Here is a 14,953-nt window from a genome sequence, read left to right on the forward strand (position 1 = left end):
GATGTTTATATGACCCAACCTCAAGGCTTTGTGCATCCTGAGTTCCCCGGTCACGTTTGTAAATTACACAAAGCCATCTATGGCTTGAAGCATGCCCCACGTGCTTGGTTTAACAGACTGTCTGATTCCCTCCTTGAGTTTGGGTTTGTCCAGTCTCTAGTTTATAGCTCATTATTTTTATATCATCAAGGCACAACTCACTTATTTATTTTAATTTATGTTGATGATATTCTAGTTATAGGGACTCATGACTCTGTTATTTCTTCCCTTCTTGACAAGAGTCGGACAGACTTTGCCTTGAAAGACCTTGGAGAGTTAAATTATTTTTTGGGCATTCAAGTGCAGTGTGAAGCCTCCAACATTCACCTATGGCAATCCAAGTATATTGTGGACTTACTGCACAAAGCCAGAATGGTGGGAGCCAAAGCATGCTGTTCACCTTGTGTCTCAGGATCCAAACTATCCTCCTTGGATGGGCTCCAATTGATAATGTCACTGAATATCGGCAGCTTGTGGGAGGACTTCAATATTGCACATTAACTCGCCTTGAAATAGCCTACTCCATGAATCAACTCTGCTAGCACCTACACTATCCAACCTCCAGTCATTGGACAGCCCTCAAACGTGTTCTTCGCTATCTTAAGGGCTCTGTGGATCATGGACTCTTTTACTCTAAGGGTACCCTCTCTTTGCAGGCCTACTGTGATTCCGATTGGGCGGGGCACCTTGCTGATAGGTGATGTGTGCCAAATATTGCATATTTGGACCCCTTAATTTACTTGTATTAATCATTTAACTGTGTTATTATCTAATGTTCTGTGTTAATTTTGTGTTTTTAGTATTTTGTAGGTCATTGAAGAAAAACTAATTTTCGGAAGAAAAGATACTTTGAGAAGACCTAGATGATTTGGTTAAGTTTAACCAAATCCAAGAAATGGTTAAATCGGATTAAAGATAAGATTGGATAAAATTTCGGATTGGATTCAAATTCAGATTTTGCACATGTCTCAGTATTTTGACCATAACTTTTCGCTCACATATCCGATTGAGGTGATTCAAGCGGCATTGAAAAGATAACTCAAAATAATACAATTCATTGCGAAATAGGATTTTCCTAATTCAGACATTTACTATTCCAAAATCGTCCTGCAATAAAAGGATACAAACCTCGACGAATTTTATCCGATTTCAACTTGTAAAACCCTAAGTTCTATGTCTATAAATAGGGAATTATCAGATTAGTTGGGGGGGACTACGAATTTCAAGATTGCATAGGAGAAAGAAGAGAGTTTAAGGTTTTTCTAGCTTTTGGATCTCAACTTTGTGATTCTTATTCGTAAGTACTCAATTTTACATTATGAATTCCATCAATCTTGTTGTCTTTCAATAACATGAGAGGCTAAACCTTCAACTAAGGTTGAAGATGAAGCCTCACTTATGATTAGCAACTTTGCTTTATGTATGTAATATTTCCCAATTTAATGGTTTAATTGCTCTATTGTTTTACTTCCAATCAATTGGATTGAATAATTCTTGGATATCTTTTGTGATTCAAGGATACACTTGATGATTTAAGATTATTCAATACAATTGATTGCTTGGTTTTCTATGTTAAAAATTGGATTTCCCTTGTAATTTATTCTCTGGATACAATTGATGTTTTGATAAAGATTGGATATTTTCTTGTGATTTACGGATACAGTTAATGATTTGATCGAATATTGGATTTCTTTTGTGATTTAGGTTATGAATGGATACATGAAATCTTTTGATTAATTCTTTGAAGCAATAGTAAAACAAACATAAGATTTATATGTGAGAACTTTGGGGAATATTATAGATCATGAAATTATGTTGTTATGAATTTATGAGTGCGGATTCCGAAACCTTAGTGCTTCGTCATAAGATTTCAATCACTTTAAATTGCTCATGCTTTTGCTTTTTCATTCAAACAAAAAAAAACTCTCAAAAATTTGGAACTAGATTAGGGTTTAATTAATTTAGATTTAAAATTGCTTTCAATAATACAATTCCCTGTGGGTTCGACCTCTAACTTGCAATCCATTAACTACTACAATTGATTCATGCACTTGCGAGTTAAATAAATTTGCACAACAGTAGGCGGTCTACCACTAGTTTTGGAGTATTCTTCGGTCCTTGCTTGATTTCTTGGTGTGCTAAGAAATAGTCTGTCGTCTCAAAATCCAGCATAGAAGCCGAATATCGAGCTATGGCTTTGGTTACTGCGAAACTTTACTGGCTGCGTATGTTACTAAAGGACCTCCACCTTCCTCTTCTTAATCTGCCTGTCATTCGGTGTGACAATCTTGGTGCTATGGCCCTCGCATCTAATCCTATCTACCATGCTCGAACTAAACACATTGAGGTGGATTACCACTTTATCTGTGACAAGGTCTTGAACAAAGACATCACTCTCAATTTTATTTCCACCTGTGACCAACTGGCTGATATTTTTACCAAGGGCCTTACCTCTGCCCTTTTCCAGCTCCTACGTGACAAGCTTATGGTCTGTGCCCCTCACATTCGCTTGAGGGGGGCTGTTAACCTATCTCCACTTGTCGACAAGATTACAACTCATCAAGATGCAACTTTCCTTCCAGAACAAGACAACACTAAGTCTGCCGAAGATCATGGACATCATCCCATGACTGCCGTGATATCAAGCTACAATAAGAGAGGATCCACAAATATCAATTCCTACCATACTGGTAGACAACCATACAAGGAAAGGATAATCAAGCAGTAAAGACAATTTGGTTATTGAAGGAAAATAGACAATCAGTTATATAAGAAAATTTATTATTCATTGCTATTCCCTAGTAAATTCACACACACGTTGTGTATATATAGCCATATATATTGAAGAAATATATCATTGAGAATACAATTCTTTCATTTGGGACACCGGCGTGCTTGAACAGTAAGCACGCCAGTGACGTGGCATATGCCACGTTTGCTCAACTTTTTTTTTTAAAAAAAAAAAAAAAAAAAAAAAAGTCAAAATCAAGCGTCAAAACCATCCCCACGATACCCATTTTCTTCACAAACCCATTTTCTCCCTCCCATCGGCACCGGGCGTGACTCCTCTCCTTTTTCTCTTTCTCCTTTTTCTCTTTAGTGTTTGTATTGAAATGGAGGGCCATGAAGACCCAGATTCGACAAACCCAAGCGCCAAAGACCCACCTTTGTGCTAGGAGTGCAAAGCGATGGGGTGAGAGGGTGGAGTGGCGGTTTTGGATGCCGGCTACAGCACCGCAACCCCTTTCCGCCACTGCTGGATTCGCGCTCGTCGGTCCTTCGCTACCGTTCTCGGTCTCCGCCGTTGAGCTCCTCCCCCACCATGATGTTACGATCCTAGAGCTCTTGGGCACCCTTCCTTTGTAAGCCGGTTTTCAAGGGTGAGTTCTACCCAATGTTTGTAACATTAAGTATCAAAGCTAGCCACCATGTCGAAGGGCTCGAGTCACAAAAGGGGCGACCTATGGGCTAGATTAAAATATTGATAGGAGAGTGGAGCCACCAAAAGAGAAAGGGTTACCATCAGGTCAGTGTCAATAGAGTGGGCCGCTGTCGACGTCGGCCACGGAAGTGTGGTGGTATGTTACAATCCTAGAGCTCTTGGGCAGTCTTCCTTTGTAAGCCGACTTTCAAGGGTGATTTCTACACAATGTTTGTAACACGTGAGTTCTATTATTTTGTCCCCTGTTCAACATTCAAATTACTTAGACTTGGAGTTTTGATGTGTTGATATTGGGTTTTGATTTTTTTTAGAGACCAGAAATGGAGAAAAAAAATTTGTTGGCTATTGTTTGGATTAATGGCCGAAGAGGGGAGAATATTTTATGGGTATGTTGTTGCTAGGTTGTGATTTAATTGGGTTGAGCCAAAAAAAAAAAAAGGATTTGTTTTGGTACTGGATTTTGATTTTGGTATTTTTCATCAGCTCCCTTATGGTCTCAACATGGAGGTCATTGTGCAGAAGGGTGTTGGAGACAAGGACCCAGATGAGAGAATAGAGAGAAACAGTGAAAACCCACTTTTGATATTTGTCCATGGAAGCTACCATTTTGCTTGGCGCTGGGCTGAACACTGGCTTCCCTTCTTTTCAGGTTGTGGCTTTGATTGCTATGCTATAAGCTTGCTCGGTCAGGTGGGCTCTCTCTGTCTCTCTCGCCCTCCCTGCATTTTTCTCCATTCTTGAAGCTCTGTTTAAATAAATTTGTGGCCATATATAATTTTTTTTTTTTTAAGAATAGCTATAGATGATTGTGTTAGCTCTGTCTTCTTTCTTGGCGTTCAATTGGTTTGAGTTTCTGTGGCACTGTGCATTAAGTTAGTAGTGGTTCATTACTCAAGTTGTCTCTTTTTTTGAAAAAAAAAAATACCCACAATCTTTTTATGTTAAAATTTGCAAATGAGAAATAATGTATGGAACATGTGTTAAGGAATTTGATGACCCATATTTGTTTTATCCTTTCTCCACTTTGAGAAAATGTGGAAAGAGAAAGGAACTATATGTTTCTAAAGGAATTTGATGATCCATATTGTAAAATTCTAAAATTTACCATGATGTCCGAAAGTATTTGACCATAGTTGAGAAGAACAAGGAGAAATTTACCTTAATTGGAAATCTAAGTTCGTTTGCCTCTATACTGTGCAATAATTACCTACTGTAACTCCAAGTGTGGTCCTTGTGGATGGCTAATGCCTATCATTGCATTTTACTAATGCTCTATTTTGGACTTATTTAAAATATAGAAAGAAAAAAAAGGACAATGTATGTCACGGCCATATAGTGAGTTTGTATTGGACTTCTTTGTTATACATGTTGTCTTGGTTGGATTGTTAAATGTAACCTAAATTTTATGTTGGCTTGGGGCAGTATTGGTGTTTTTGGGTAAGGAAACAAGATATTTTCTGAACACACAAATTCTAAATTTAATAGCTGCCTGGATTAATGGGATTTAAGTTTTATGCTTGTAGTATTGAAAGAATTGTGAAGTTTGGAAGGCATGGCTCTTTTAAACTTGATTGAACTTAAGATGGAAAAGCAATCTAAGAACTTGGAAGTTACTAGGATTTGGGTGGATAAAGAGAAAGCATAGAAAAATTCATCATACGCTTAAACTGTTTGCACTTAGAAGAAGTGGACTGCAGGTCTTGATTTGTGATGGTTGCTGGAAAATAATAATTGCGAGTTATGTATATATATATATATATATATTTTGATACCAAGGAGAGGGGGTGGAAGCACAATAATTAAAATTATTAATTAATAAATTGACAGAAAATATTATGCAGGGGTATGGGGATAGGATAATTAGGCGGTATAAGCACCTGCCATTATACAAGATGGATTACAAAATTAAAGCTCAAAAGAAAATTATCAAAAGAAAATTTTAAGAGTAAGCACAAAATTAGAGCGGATAAAGGAATAATAATAACAAGATTTAATAATTGCAAATTTATTAATGACCCAGAAGAGGACACTTACAGAAGTAATAACTGGAAAGTGGAAGGAATACAAAGAAAGGAACTAAGATCAAAGCAAGATACAAAAACAAAGAGCATGGTAGTTGCAGAATGAGTTCAGTGTTTGGCTGAAAGCTTCTGCCTCAACGATGAAGGAGTTCGTCCTTATATAGGCGAATTCCAATAGATAAAATAAAATTACATCAGTAAAATTCTAATAGTAAAAGCAGATTTTTCGCAGCACTGTGGTGTCGGCAGACAAAATAGTCAATAGTGAAAGTAACAACAATAATGGCTTCAATAGCAGCAGCTGAGTCAATAGTGAAAAGTAGAGCAATAATGGCAGCGCTGTAATGTTGGTAGAAAAAATAGTCAATAGTGAAAGCAGCAGCAATAATGATTTCAATAGTAGTAGAATCAATCGGTGAAAAGTAAATCAATTAGTGGCTTCAATAGTGGAGATAGAAACAGCAGCGTCAATTTAGGAAGATATATATATACTTATATACTTAAGGCAATGAACTCTTTTATGTACGCCATAAGTGTTGAAGTAAATTATTGAGATTTAAACATATTCATTGGGATACTGAAGCTTCTATAATTTAAGTTGTATAAATGAATGTAATCTGGACTTCCTTGCTTTTGGGGTTGTAATTGATACTTATGCCGTTGGAAATGGATATTGAATCAATTACTTGCTCTCCACCATGCTCTGATGAAAGAATCTTGTCATGTTGAGCTGCAAGCTTAAAAAATGTTGTGTATATACTTTGTAGCACGTAGGTTTCTGTTTTCTCAGCATAGGTGCATGTATTAGGTATCATTTATGAGTTCATTGTTTGTTTTTTAAAGAGTTCTCTTTGGGTTTTGAGAAGACTGAAAAAAAAAAAAAAAAAAAAAAAAAAAAGAAAGAAAGAAAGAAAGAAAAAATAATAATAGATAGAAAAAGATTAAGTGTTAATGGTTTTCAATGGGTGTTTTAGATTTAGGTAACTTTGAGGGTGAATATGAAGATGGATGTGCATGAAGTGGAACATAAAGAAGTGTCAAAATGTGAATATGAGGTTTGCAAGAAAGATTTGGTAGGTTGTGAATGCAGTAAATTGGAAATGAGAAGAAAGTTGATGCAAATTGTGTTGAGTTGGAGTTGGTCCAGTTGGATATTCAAAGGAAGAAGAGTGAGTATGAAGCCCTCAAGACCATATTTAAGGCCATTGGAAGTACTGGTTTTCCTTTTTCCCATATCAGCCTGGAGGGATTGATGTATTGCAATTGCATTGATAGAATTTTAATTACAAATTGTAAGTATTGATATATGTTACCATAGAGTTTCTTTGGCAATTTCCTTTTTATGTTAGACATTAATTCAAAGTGTAATGAAATTATTCTTTGTACTCTTGATCAATTGTGTATTAAGAGATCATAAAAAAATAAGAGGTGTTTGTGCACAATGTGTAAAGCACTAGCCAGAAGTCAAAAGCACGAAAAGGTTTAAGCTTCTGGTCCTTTCAACAAACTAGAATTAAGAAACATCCTCTATTTGAGCCAACATTAATTCCAGACACCTAGAAATATCAAACAAGACAATTTTTTTTTTTTTGAAATTTATCAATACATCATTCCAAATACAAAATATAGTAACAAATAAAATTTTCTACTCTGACTATTACAAATAGATAGTAGATGAAAAACTTCACTAACGGATTATAGTGCCAAGAAATTATAGAGAAATGCCTTCACTCCATGGATGGACTTGAGTTGTTATCAATCTTAACATAAAGATTGGCTATAACATTTTCTTGGGCGTAACCCAAAATATTACATAATTCCTTCACAACCACCAAGTACAATACAAAAACTGCTACACAAGGACGTGAGTAATGATTAGACCAAACAAGGAATCAACAAAATTTCTATACAAAAAAGAGAAACGAATTGCCAATGTGAACCAAGCTTTCATATGATACCACAAGGGTGGTGGTTGAGTTGGTAGAAGAATTTCTTTTATCTTAATGGTCGTGTGTTCGAATCCGCTTGCGGTAGTAGATGCGTGAACCAGATGCTACTTTGAATGGGCTCTACTGGCTCACACATTTGTGGGGTTGTGGTAATGGGCTCGCCTTCCCAGGCAGTAGCTATGGCTCAAACCGAATATTCCACAGCGGGTGGGAATAGGCCTGGGTATCGGTCAAAACGGTCCGGTTAAGGACCTTATCGGTTATTAACCGATAATTTTCGGTTAAACGGTTTATTAACCGATACCGAACCAATAAGAATTTTAACCGATAATTTCGGTTAAAACGGTACACGGTTAAACCGGTTAACCGATTTAACCGAGAGCTTTATATTGATTTATTTTGTTTGGCCAAAAACAAAAAATGAGTTTTTTTGACTTTTGAGAGCCCAAATACTTTTTGTTGGGCTAAAATAATTTATTAAAAATGAGTTGTTTTAGGGACCAAATACTTTTTGTTGGGACCCAAATATTTGTTTTTTGGACTAAAAATTGAAGCTTTTTTATATTGATCCACTTCAACTTTTTTTTTTTTTTTTTTTTAAATATTATAAAATACATTTTTCCAAAGCAAATGGACTAATTAACATAATGAATGCTAATTAGACTAGCAAAACTAGTTAATGAAAAATGCTTTTACCAAAGGCAAATAAATCTCATCAAATGCCATCACTTAAAAAAAAAACATCAAACCTACCCAAACCCAAATTAAAATAAAATTCATTAATGAATAATAAACAAAGTATTAACTAATTAAAGTCACTTAGCAAAAGGAAAATAAGTCATGGGCAACACCATTACACAAATTCGGAAACCTGTGTCACTTGTGGGAATTTGGAAACCTCTCTAAAAGACTAAACGGCGCCGTTTTGGGACTAGGACTTAAAAAAAAAATAATAATAAAATAAAATAAAAAAAAATCCGGTTTCTTATCGGTTAACCGGTTAACCGATAATAACCGCTTAACCGGACCGGACCGGACCGGACCGAATTCCGGTATACTTTTTTTAACCGATAAGGATATCGGCATATCGGCTATGGTTTATATCGGTTCGGTCGAAGCCGATAGACGGCCGGTTAAACGGTAACGGTTAATTTACCCACCCCTAGGTGGGAACCCCGATGGTAACGCCCAAGGGGGGAAACTACACTGGTCGCCCCTTCCCACCTTTTTAATTAGAAAAAAAAAAAAAAAAGCTTTCATATGATGAGTCACTACGATTTGAACCAAAAGAGGTGTAGCTTCAGAAGCTACGCTAGTGGGCTTTGGTGCAATAGCTGTGTTAAGATTGCTGCAGAGTGCAAACTGCTGTTTTGGAACTCAAATAGCTCTAGAAGAGGGATGGCACCGGCTGTGACTATCATGACCTTGTTTCTGATAAACACGTAATGAATTGCTCCTAAAATCAATAGCATATCAAACAATCAACCAAACAAACAAAAGAATATATGTCATCATTCAAAAAAATGAAAATTGTAGAAAAGAATTTCTTGTATGCAGATACGTAATTAACTTTTGATAATGAAAATGTGATAAGTGCCAAATATTGCATATTTGAACCCCTTTATTTACATTAGTTAATCCTTTAGTTGTGTTGTTATTTAATATTTTGTGTTAGTTTTGTGTTTTTAGTATTTTGTAGGTCGTTGAAGAAAAACTACAGCTTTAAAGGAAAAAATGAGAAGTTTGGAAGAAAGCATATTTTGAGAAGACCTAGATGATGTGGTTAAGTTCAACCAAATCCAAGGAAAATGTTAAATCGGATTAAAGATCAGATTGAATAAGATTCCGGATCAGATTCAAATTCAGATTTTGTACATGTCTCAGTATTTTGACCATAACTTTCTTCTCAAATATCGGATTGAAGTGATTCAAATGGAATTAGAAAGCTAACTCAAAATACTACAATTTGCTATGAAATAGGATTTTCCTAATTCAGACGGTTTCTATGCCAAAATCGTCCTGCAATTATAGGACACAAATTTGAATGAATCCTATTCCGATTTCAGACTTCTATTTTGACTGGGAGACAGACCTCCGAATTATCTAGATTTACTTGGGCTTTTAAGACTTTCCTAAGCCTATAAATAGACTTCTTTGCATTCAAGAAAAGATACATAATCCCAGAGAGCAAAGTTCTTTTGTTTAGTTTTTCTTTAGGTTTAGGTTTAAGTTTAGATTTTATTTTTATGTGGAACTAAATTCTCAACTAAGGTTGAGGATGAAGCCTCACCGATGAAGAACAACATCACTTTTATGTAAGTTTTTATTATTATGATTTTATTGGGTTTTATATTTCAATTGTTTTACTTGTAATCAATTGTATGGAGTGATTCTTGGATATCTCTTGTGATTCAAAGATACATGTGATGATTTAAGATAATTTCATATGATTGATTGCTTGGCTTTTAACTCATAAAAATTGGATATCCCTTGTGATTTGTTCTACGGATACATCTGGTGTTTCAATTGAATTTGGATTCCTTTTGTGATTTGGTCAATGAATGGATACATGGAATGGTTTTGATTAATTCTTTAAAGCATAGTAAAACATATCTATGATTTAATTTGTGAGAACTTCGGATTAATATTGATGAACATAAAGTATGTTGTTATGATTTGGTGAGTGTGAATTCCCAAACCTTAGTACCTTTATCCTTAGATTTACTTATTTTTATTTAGTTTATGTTTATTCTTTAATTTTCAAAACTCAAAAATCAAAACCCTTTTGGAACTAGATTAGGATTTAATTAGTTTAGATATAAATTGCTCTTTCAAAAATACAATTATCTGTGGGATCTACCTCGCACTTGCAATCCATTAAACTACAATTGATTCGTGTACTTGCGAGTTAAATAAATTTGCACAACAAAATGCGCCATGGATATGAACATTCATCAAGCAATACTTAAATTTTCTACAATTGAAAATGATGCTCTTTTGAGAAAAGGGACCAGGGAGGTTGCTTTCTTCTTACCCCAGAGTGCTAGTGCTAGAATGGGAGGGGGGATATAAATCAAGCTTTGCAAAAACAAACTTAGAAATATTGCGTCTGTACACCACATAAGTCGGGATTTGGCCCCAATTCAGTCATATGGTACCCACTAGAAATATTTTCATCTAGGTTCCAGAAAAAATAAACAAGTTATTTCTAATAAACATCACATAGACATTCATCATCATATTGAGAAATGCAAACAAATGCCTAAGAAATCAGATGCAAAATCAACCAAAGTGCCAATGCTTATTTTTAATTCTCAGCACATTAACTATGCATTTTATAAAAAAAATGCCTTCATTGAAAACCCAATAGAACCTATTGGCTCCTGAGAAAAGTATAAAGTTAAGCTCAGTTTTTGACATTCTCAAGCATTTTACTTTCTATTAGTTCATATTTCTTGAAAATCCATTTGAATTAGAATGTTAAAGTTAAGAATTTTCAGCATTTTATATGAAAAAAAAAAAAAAAAAGAAGCATGTTGTTCTAGTGAACTCAGCCTAACGCAACCATGTAGGCTGATTAAACTTGACTTTTGAAAATCTCGAATGACATGCATATAATTTTCTTTACCCCTTTTCTCAATTTTTTCAGCCACCCAATAAATAGTAAGTTCAAGAGGGACTAGATTCTTTTGTAGCTCTCCTACAGGACGCAAACAAACTGATTCCACATAATGTCGAAACTAAAAATAAATTTGATTAGAGGCATCAGCAAGGAAACTCAAAATAACTAAAGCATCACCATCATGCTTTCCATCACAAACACGGATTATGAATAAATAAAAAACATCAGAATACAAGAACCCATGTCCATGTTGATTTAAGTTTAAATATATCAAAATACTGAAAATTAACACCAAACCAATTAAGCAAAACCCCCAAAATAAAAAATTTCATACTCTTTTTCATTCACCGAATCCATTGTTCCACTCCTTTTTATTTTACATATGCACTTGAATCATGGCTTTCCAAGCTAAAAAAAAAAAAAAACCCAGATGCAACCAAATAATAAAAACAGCCAAAACCAATAACAACCACCTACATCAACCCCCAATTTAATAAAACCATATAACCAAAATCTAATCAATTCAAAACAACCATCCCAAGAAAAACTGAAGAACAAACAAGAACCTTCAAGCACAGAAGAACATAACACAAAACTTTTTTTGATAAGTAAAACATAACACAAAACTGATGAACAACATTTAAAAAATAAAATAAAAGGCCAAAAAAATAGCTTAATTACAAATGACAATCTACATATGCCAAAAACATAACACAAGACCTAAAAGCAACAGGATGAAAAACCCTCAAAATATTAACCAGAATAACAAACAATAATTAGAACCAACAAATGAGAAAGAAAAGTAACTAGAGCAGAGGGCTAGTTGACTTGCTGTACTGTTGATAAAATCTCCGTTCAAGGCCAGCAACAATGACTTTAGGTGGCTTGAAATGCTACCACACCTTAGTAAGCCTTGGCATCATTAAGATCTACCTTACACCCCTCAACTTGACACCGATGCGGTTGAGTCCCCTACACCACACTGCCACCCCTCTCGTCTTCCTTTCTTTCCCTTCGCTTGAACCACCAATACGTGATTTGCAACCACCAAGCAAAATGAGATCAAACATTCAACTCCAACCATCCCCAATCCAAACCAAAAAAAAAAAAAAAAGTCAGTAAAAGAGCCCAAGCGCTATCATAACTGAATAGATCGGCGAAACAGGGTGCTGTAAAAACAAGGAAAAGAAAAAAAACTTGCAGAGGAAGATTACTTGGGATCAACGAGGACACAAGCTTGGGTGTGAGAGATTCTTACTTGGGAAAAATGAGCTGCCTCTCGTCGGGGGTGGTGAAGATGGCGAACGCACGAAGGTGGTGAAGATGGTCAAAATGTGCTTACCTGTTTATAAAATTACATCTACTAGAGTGCAATAAAAAGGTCACCATTATATTAAGCCATGCAAAGCAAATCAATATTTCAAGTAGAATGTGGTCCAATGTTTCAACCCCAAATGCATACAAATACATCGATTACAGCCCATGAAAGGCAGATTAGCGTAAATGCAACCAATGAATATTGAGGCACAAGTCATAAAGTGACAGATTTTCTGATCTGAACTAGCATTACACTATAAATTATGTGGAGGTAAGCTAAACTAGCATTTTAGACTACAATTTATGTGGTAAACAGAATTGAGATTGAACTAAATGCATCAATGGCAGTAAAAGAATCCTCAAGTTGATGATGACGAAGACAAAGATGATGACCTCCACATATAGGTATCTACCCTCTTAACTTCTTTGAATGCTATAAATCAAGTATTCTAAGACGGAAATGATATCAGCAGTATGTTACATCATTCTGATGTATCTCTGAGAAAGCTCTGCAAATGAATGACACGCTGCAAGAAATCACCTTCATGTGTTAAGATAAAGTTCTTTGAGGTCTAGGTGACTACCTGGGCAGCCCACTCTTTGAATCTAAATTTCATTATGATGTCAATAATTAAGGCGTTATAAGCAACAATAAAAGGGCAAGGGAAAACATAGCCATCCTAGGACAATGTATATGGGACATTTGTAAAAAAGAATGTTGTTTTCACTTTCAGCTCCTTAGCATTTTGGGAAAACATACACCATCTAAAATAATTAGATCTGAACCTAATTATGGCTAAAATACATGCAATGTCATGGGATGTTGAGAATGCATTGGAGATAGCCAATTATGACAAGCTTCTGCAATTTGGATTACAGGTAAGTAAAATCTGGTTTTGTATATCTACATGTATATAGAAGGAAGTTGGGGATGGACATAGATCCTTCCATCTATTCGGTGTATTGGCTAGCAATTGAAATCTTTGATAAAAACTAAAAATAATGCACATGTTACACGCGTACAACTAAATGTAGGGATAAATCAAAGGTAATGCAAGGATAACAACTTTTAATCATAGAAACAACATAGGTAAATCAAAGAAGCACAACACAGGCATACAACTAAATACAGGGATAAATCAAAGGTAATTTTTTCTTAAAACACCAAAAAAATGTGCTTACAAATATCCTGAATGAAAATTATCTCAAGGCTATAAAGAAGTTATCTAACACAATACATCCCACGGAATAAGCTAGTATTACAGACAGTGGACCCAACATCATCTATGATAGCTAATAAGATCTCCCTTTTCTTTATAAACCTTAAAACCGTTTCTCCAATGTGCAATAAAAAATCATCAAATAGGAAGTCAAGCCTAAACACAAACATTTAATATGCCATAAGCATGAATTTGCAAAGGACCCATGAGAAAAATCACATGAATTTGACAAAAAAGATAATCATTTTTACAATGAAACGAGGGTTTCATTACCAATATCATAATCAATGAGCATTTCACCTAAAATAGCGAGGAGCCATACTAGTGAAAAATGAGAGGGTGTGCAGAGGACGTGAATCATTGCTTTTACAAAAGTACCAATCAATGTATTGCGGATCATTGCTTTTATAGAAGAACGACCAATCCATGTATCCCGGATTTGTCGCCGGGGAAACTCGTTTTCTGCAGCTCTTTCCCTTGGGCGTGGTAGTCCCATCCGCCGGAGAGAAAACTGGCGATTCAAACATCGGAATGGTGCAGCCCTTTCCCTTAGCGCAGTAGTCCCATCCACCGGAGAAAAAACCGGCGATTCAAACATCGGAATGGGATTGCAACTCCCATTCTCAAATAGACCCACCAGTTGTCTCGCCGGTTTTCTCTCAGGCAGCGGCGGTGGGGCATCCAGAGGAATATGGTGGTGCTTACCCATCGGCGTCTCCATTTCACACAAGAGAAAGAGAGAGATTCACACAGAATAGTTCGATTGATCACACAAGAGAAAGAGAGAGATTCACACTGTAGTTCAATTGATCGCGCAAGAGAAAGAGAGAGATTTAAACAGAGCAGTTCGATCTATCGTGCAAGAGAAAGAGAGAGATTCACACATAGCAATTCGATCGATCGAATTGCTCTATGTGACTCTCTCTTTTTCTTTCGCATGTGTAATTGCATATAAATGATGCTCTGGACGCACCTGATTCTCGCGCGACCCATCGAACTGCTCTGTGTCACTCTCTTTCTCTTTCGCATGTGTCTTGTACGCGAACAAAACATGTTCTGTACGCGTTTTGTAAGCGCTTTAATCTGAAGACTTTTTTTTTTTTTTTTTTTGACATATCCGCACAAAGAGGAGGGAGGGAGATTCGAAGTATTGACCTCCGCTTTATTAAACGTGGTCCCAGCCGATTGAGCTACCTCTTGGGGACCTTTAATCTGAAGACTTAAAAAATTTAGGTGGGCCTTTTCATCTTTTAAGTGTTTTAATTCCTGTTGTACCCTTCTTGTTGTAAAAGAGTTAATGATTTTGTTTGGGGTTATTTTGTCTTTTAGGCCTTTAAATTGCA

The 14,953-nt window shown here is 35.7% G+C and overlaps 1 long non-coding RNA gene across 1 annotated transcript; it reads right to left on the reverse strand.

Annotated features, from left to right (window-relative positions):
• Positions 1-11,658: 11,658 nt before the first annotated feature.
• On the reverse strand, positions 11,659-14,631 carry LOC132185251 (uncharacterized). The gene is made up of 2 exons (XR_009440615.1): positions 12,332-14,631; positions 11,659-12,147 (listed from the first exon to the last, which is right to left on the reverse strand). It is a non-coding gene; the product is annotated as an uncharacterized LOC132185251 (long non-coding RNA).
• Positions 14,632-14,953: the final 322 nt, after the last annotated feature.

The sequence above is a fragment of the Corylus avellana genome, chromosome ca1 (genome assembly GCF_901000735.1).
Source record: "Corylus avellana chromosome ca1, CavTom2PMs-1.0".
Lineage (NCBI taxonomy): Eukaryota > Viridiplantae > Streptophyta > Magnoliopsida > Fagales > Betulaceae > Corylus > Corylus avellana.